Source organism: Zea mays, chromosome 1 (genome assembly GCF_902167145.1).
Source record: "Zea mays cultivar B73 chromosome 1, Zm-B73-REFERENCE-NAM-5.0, whole genome shotgun sequence".
NCBI classification, from domain to species: Eukaryota; Viridiplantae; Streptophyta; class Magnoliopsida; order Poales; family Poaceae; genus Zea; species Zea mays.
In genome coordinates, this window is record NC_050096.1 from 36,470,832 (window position 1) to 36,477,920 (window position 7,089).

Consider the following 7,089-nt stretch of genomic DNA (forward strand, 5'->3'; position numbering starts at 1 on the left):
CAAGCAAGCCCCAAGAGCATGGTATGAATGCCTTCGAGATTTTCTTATCACTAATGGCTTCAAAGTCGGCAAGGCCAATCCTACTCTCTTTACTAAGACAATTGAAAATGATTTGTTTGTATGCCAAATTTATGTTGATGATATCATATTTGGGTCTACTAACAAATCTATTTGTGAAGAGTTTAGTAGGATCATGATTCAAAAATTTGAGATATCTATGATGGGAGAGTTGAAGTATTTCTTAGGATTTCAAGTGAAGCAACTCCAAGAGGGCACCCTCATTAGCCAAACGAAGTACATTCAAGATATTCTCACCAAGTTTGGAATGAAGGATGCTAAGCCCATCAACACACCCATGGGAACCAATGGGCATCTCGACCTCGACACGGGAGGTAAATCCGTAGATCAAAAGGTATACCGGTCGATGATAGGATCTTTACTCTATTTATGTGCATCTCGACCGCACATTATGCTTTCTGTATGCATGTGTGCAAGGTTCCAAGCCGATCCTAAGGAAGTTCACCTTAGGGCTGTGAAATGAATCTTGAGATATTTAGTTCAAACACCTAAGTTTGGTCTTTGGTACCCCAAGGGTTCCTCATTTGATTTATTAGGATATTCCGATGCTGATTGGGCAGGGTGTAAGATTGATAGGAAGAGCACATCAGGGACTTGTCAGTTTCTGGGGAGATCCCTGGTGTCTTGGGCTTCAAAGAAACAAAACTCAGTAGCTCTTTCTACCGCCGAAGCCGAGTATATTGCCGCAGGCCATTGTTGCGTGCAATTACTTTGGATGAGGCAAACCCTTAGGGACTATGGCTACAAATTTAGCAAAGTCCCTCTCCTATGTGATAATGAGAGTGCAATCCGCATGGCGGATAATCCTATTGAACACAGCCGCACTAAGCACATAGCCATTCGGTATCACTTTTTGAGAGATCACCAACAAAGGGGGGATATCGAGATAGCCTATATAAACACCAAAGATCAATTGGCCGATATCTTTACCAAGCCTTTAGATGAGAAAACCTTTACCAAACTTAGGAATGAGCTAAATATTCTTGATTCTAGGAATTTTGATTGATTCTTTGCACACATAGCTCATTTATATACCTTTGATTATATCTCTTTTATGTCTATGACTAATGTGTTTTCAAGTGTATTCTCATGCTTAGTCATAGAATTGAAAGGAAAATGGAGTATTCGGCAAAGAAGGCGTTTCCACTCAACTCCATCGATATTTGCCAGTATTCCGCATCGTTCTCCACTTTGGTATAATCTTCACTCATATCTATTTGTTTGCCATTGGGGAGAAAGTTCAAGGGCTTGTATTTCACTCACTAGTATCCGTTTTTGGCGATTCATGCCAAAGGGGGAGAAAGTATGAGCCCAAAGCAAAAGGACTGCACCACCACCGAATTTTAAAATGAAGTTTTCAAATTGATATCTTATTGTGTTCAAAAGGGGGAGAAAGTAGTATCTTCAAAAATTTCTAAAACCCTCTTGAACACTAAGAGGAGAATTTCCTTTAGGGGGAGTTTTGTTTAAGTCAAAGGAAAAGCATTTGAAACAGGGGGAGAAAATTTCAAATCTTGAAAATGCTTCTTTCAATCTTATTTATATACCTTTGACTATTTGCAAAATGTTTTGAAAAGAATTTTACAAAGGATTTGCAAAAACAAAACTCGTGGTGCAAGCGTGGTCCAAAATTTTAAATAAGAAGAAAACAATCCATGCATATCTATTAAAATAATTTTATTGGTTTCATTCTAAGCAACCTTTGCACTTACCTTATGCAAACTAGTTCAATTCTGCACTTTAATATTTGCTTTGGTTTGTGTTGGCATCAATCACCAAAAAGGGGGAGATTGAAAGGGAAATAGGGTCAAACCTTTTTCCAAATGAATTTTGGTGGTTGAATTGCCCAACACAAATTATTGGACTATCTGGTTTGCACTAGAATATATGTCCTACAGGTGCCAAAGGTTCACAACGAACCAATACAAAGACAAAAGAAAGGGTTCAAAATAAAGGAGTAAAGTTAAACCGAAGGGTGCCCTGGTCTGGCGCACCGGACTGTCCGGTGTGCCACCAGACAGTGTCCGGTGCACCAGGGAGAATCAAATCAAACTTGCCAGCCTCGGGAATTTGGGGAGGCCGCTCCGCTATAATTCACCGGACTGTCCGGTGTAACACCGGACTGTCCGGTGTAACACCGGACTGTCCGGTGTGCCAGCGGAGTAACGGCTACTTTGTGCCAACGGTCATCTGCAAATGAACAGTGAAAGCAAACAGTGCGCGCCTACGCGCGCAGAAGTCAGAGCAGGCGCCAGAAGGCGCACCAGACAGTGAACATGACCTATCCGGTGTACCACCGGACTGTCTGGTGGCCCAGTTGTCAGAAGCTCCAACGGTCGAAACCCAATGGCTTGGTGACGTGGCTGGCGCACCGGACAGTGTCCGATGGCGCACCGGACTGTCCGGTGCGCCATACGACAGAAGCCTTCACCAACGGCCATATTGGTGGTTGGGGCTATAAATACCCCCCCAACCACCACACTTCATTGCATCCAAGTTTCAGCCATTTGCATTCAATACAAGAGCTCTAGACTTCATTCCAAGACACAAACAAGAGATCAAATCCTCTCCCAGGTCCAAAGTTCATTCCATTCAAATAGTGACTAGAGAGAGTGACATTTGTGTTCATTTGAGTTCTTGCGCTTGGATCGCTTTTCTTCTTCTTTCTTTCTCGTTCCCAACTCAATTGTAATCAAGGCAAGAGACACCAATTGTGTGGTGGTCCTTGTGGGGACTTGGTGTCCCGATTGATTGAGAAGAGAAGCTCACTCGGTCTAGGTGACCGTTTGAGAGAGGGAAAGGGTTGAAAGAGGCCCGGTCTTTGTGACCACCTCAACGGGGAGTAGGTTTGCAAGAACCGAACCTCGGTAAAACAAATCACCGCGTCTCACTCTTCATTTACTTGTGATTTGTTTTCGCCCTCTCTTTTGGACTCGATTATATTTCTAACGCTAACCCCGACTTGTAGTTGTGCTTAAGTTTATAAGTTTCAGATTCCGGCTATTCACCCCACCTCTAGGCGACTTTCATATACCTAGTGTATGCATGAAAATGAATTTAATGTGCATATGCAAAGATAGGTAAAGTATAACTAGATATCACTTTGTAAATTGCAAGAGTGTGAAATTTTTAATACCAAATATAGTGTGAAATCTAGTTACTTAACATGAGTGGGAAATTTAGGTTCGTAGTCTTCACTAACCCACCAGACAATGACCTGATCCAATATGATGCACATCATGATACACATCTGTCATAGAAAAGACACCAAGGTACTAAGAGTACAAGAGAAACAATAGATAGGGTAGTAAGGAGCAAGTCCTAGTATCATGGAGTATGTCTATAAGTCATGACATCAAGAGCATCACATACATGGATTTTTATAGATGTTTGGGCCATAGTGTGCGTAATACCCTACATACTCTTGTTGATCATATATTATGTTATGTAATAGATCTACAAGGTTACACTTACACGCACTAGCAACATGAACTCCAAAATCTACTACATGACATGAGTGTAGTGGAGAGCTAGCCCCACACTAATTGTGGTTACCATGGCAGTATAGAAATGAACTACCTTAGTCTGATTCCTTGCAATGTGTGAACCTAAATTGGATGTTGCTCTACCATTCTATGTTATAGTCTAAAGGAGCGGCAAGCTTACTTGTACATGCTTCCTATGGTTCCTACTTATCGTTGGGCCAACTATATCTATCATATCTTGGCCTCGTAGATCATGTAGCATGCAGCAGACATGCATTGATGTAAACATACCCATTGAGGTGAGCAACTAGGGGTCTTCCTAGAGTGAGGATGACATATTAATGGTGCTTAGTATAATCCCTTGTACCCTTTTGTCAGAGAGGAAATCTCTGGCCGGGTGGCGGAGTGCATCCGCCCTAAATCCTAAGATGAGGAGGGGCCTAAGCGTTTTGCCTGTTATGCGAGATGGATGGACGAACACAAGAACACGCGAGGGTTTAGAGTGGTTCGGGCCGCCGGAGCGTAATACCCTACTCCATTGTATGTTGGATTGTTGTGGAAGCTTGAGAGTCTGAGTGAACTTGTGTTGTAACGTCGCATGCCTCCCCTTTTATAGTTGAAGGGGGCATGCACAAAGGTACTGAGCCCCAACATGTGGGCCTAGGGACAAAATGTATATTGCACTTGGAGCTACTAATGTTCGCTGCTGGGGCAATCTTCTCGTGCCCTGACACCCAAGATCTACGTATCTTCGGCGTGCCGAGGAAGCTTCTTGTATAAGGGACGATATTCATAGTGCGCCGCATAGCATAGGCGCACTGTTTGGTGACAGACCTGACAGGCGTGCCGCCTGCAAGGTTACCCTGACGCCGTCTGCCAGCGGAGTGGACAGAACGCATTAAATGCTGAGAGGGCACATCGTCTGTCAGCGTGGTGGCAGGCAGTGCGTCCTCTCCGTATTAAATGCAGAGACTGCACGGCTTTAGGGGCCTTACGTCAGGCTCTGCCCGTTGGCTTATGTCACGGGCCACAAGCCACGCGGCAACTGCGGGTCTCCGCCTGAGCTGGGAGCACAGGGCAAAGACTGGACACGTGCCAGCTCCGGACCCTCACTCATGTCGGGGTTCCTTCCGTCCCGGAGCCTTGCTGCAGCCCGGACCTTACTCGGAGAGACCTGGAGCCCGTCGGCATGCCTTCTTGGGAGTTCCGGACCACATCCGAGGGTCCGGGCTGTGCGTACAGGGGTCCGGGGATCCTCAGTGGAGGTCCGGACCTGATGATGCATCTTGGGTGCACTATCTCTCCTTGCCACGTGGTGCCCCTGGACTCACCCATGTGGTGGGGTCAGGCGCCGTTCTCTGTGTGGCCAGGAGACGTCGTATGTGTACAACGTCTTTATACTGTAGTAGAGGGTACCCCTAATTGAGGGTACTGACAGTGGCCCCTGGGCCTGCCTTAGGGGAGGATGCGAGCCTGCAGGTGGGGCCAGAGTCGGATTGGCGATTGGCCTGCTGCTCCTGCGCGCCTATTGATGCAATTACTGCCGGCCCGCCTATGGCTACACCGACTGCCACGCCCGTTCCCATGGCTGACTGGCCCGTGGCCTTTGTACTTAATGTCACTGTTGGGCCATGCGTGGGGTGCCTCGAGTCGCTGCACTGGCTCTGAAAACTTATCTTGGCAGTCTTCTGCGACGGCCCCGAGGGGACGAGGCATTGGCGCAAGCGGCATGCGATTTTTCCGCACCCAGTAACCGGTGCGCCGCTTGCATGACATGTGGGCCTGGGCCCCCATGTTGGACCGCCGATTGCAGTGAAGCTGAGGGGGCGCACAACCGCGGGGCGGTTGTATGCTTCCTGCGTGGCGGTTTGCCTTCTTGACCGCTAGTTTCGGTGAAAATGAAGAGGCGCATAACCGCGGGGCGGTTGCACGCTCCTTGTGTGGCGGTTTGCCTTCTTCGCGCTTCGAGCCAGGTAGTATGGCATGTGGGGCCTGGCCCCCGTGTCATAGGGTGGGAGTCCTTGGTGCGCACCGGTGGAGACTTTGCCCGTGACGCTTTGGGGCGCGAGGGGGAAATCTGCCTTTAAAAAAGGAGTTCACCCCCCGGGCAGTAGCCATGCCTCGCTTTTCTTGCATTCACCGCGCCCTTCCGCCTCCCGAGCCTTTGGATGAGGCGCGCTGGTGTTTGCTGGGAGGATCCGCGTCAGGGTCACCCCCTCCAGCGATCTCACCGCCGGGGAGCCCGCGCTCTTCTGCCATTGCTTGGCTTCAAGGATTTTCATCATGTAGCCCGGCTGCAGTCCCCCGCCAGTGGTCATCCAGAAGGATGACCACCAGCCTCGTGGTGGGGAGAAGCAAGTCGGGCTATGGCCTCCCTCCTGCCCTCAGCTTTAAGGATGTTCATCATCCTCGCTGGGGTGGAAGGCGAGGCGAGTCGGGGCCCTTCCCTCCGCATGGGCTGGTGACCCGCTTCTTCCTCCAGCATTTGGAGGAGAAGGATGTTCACCAGCCTTGCGGAGGAGGTGAACCTCGGCTATGCGGGGCCGGCTGGCTGCAGGCCGTCAGCTGTAGCGTGTCTGGCCCTTTGGGCTTGATGGCTTTGGTGCTGCCTCCAATGCTGCCTCCTGCCGTTTGGCTGGGGCGTGGGTGTTCGTCTACCGCACGGGTGACGGTCGCGCTGTGCGCAGGTTCGCCACATCCACGGCTTCTCCTGCATCGCCGGCCGCACTGAGGGGTCGTACAAGACGTCGTATGCCACGGGGGTGGCACCCGCGTTCTTGGATGGTCTTGTCCTCACTCCCGTGGGAGTACGGGAGCGAGGACCCCTTCACACGTGCTGAGGCAGCCGCCGTCCACCAGTGCAGAGGTGGCCGCTGTCGTTGGTGCTGAGGTGGTCGCCGCCGCTGGTGAGGCTACCCATTGTAGAGGTGGTTGCCTCCGCTGGCGAGACCATCAAAGCCACCTGTCGCCGAGTCTCCGACTCTTTGGCTCTAATGGCCTCGTTGTCGCCCCCCTTAGGAGGACGGGGGCGAGGACCTCTCCGTAATGGCGCACACCCTGAGGTGGTCGCCGCCGCTCGGGGCCGCTCGGAGCGGAGGTGGTTGTCGCTGCTGGTGCAGAGGTGGTCGCTGTCGTCGGCGAACCGTTGGTGCAGAGGTGGTCGCCGCCGCTGGTGAGGCTGCCCGGAGCCAGCTTCCAGCGCGACTCCTGCTGGTGTAGCGTAGTCCATTCCTGCAGAAATGGAGCTAGGGCCCCGCTTGTAAGGGAATGTAATAACATATGTTTGCTTGAAGGCAGAATGTAATAACATATGTTCGCAGGATTTTAGCCGGGGAAGCCAAGTCGTGTGTGCGGACCCCCTGGATGGTGGCTCCAAGTACTAGGACACCTGCCGCAGAGTGGTGGAGTGTGCAGGCTCATGGTACGGGACTAGGCTGAGCGGCTACACGGTTCCGGACCACCCCAGGAGACAAGTGTCCGTTCTCCAGAGCCGGACCCCCAGGTTGTCGGACCCATAGGACTATAG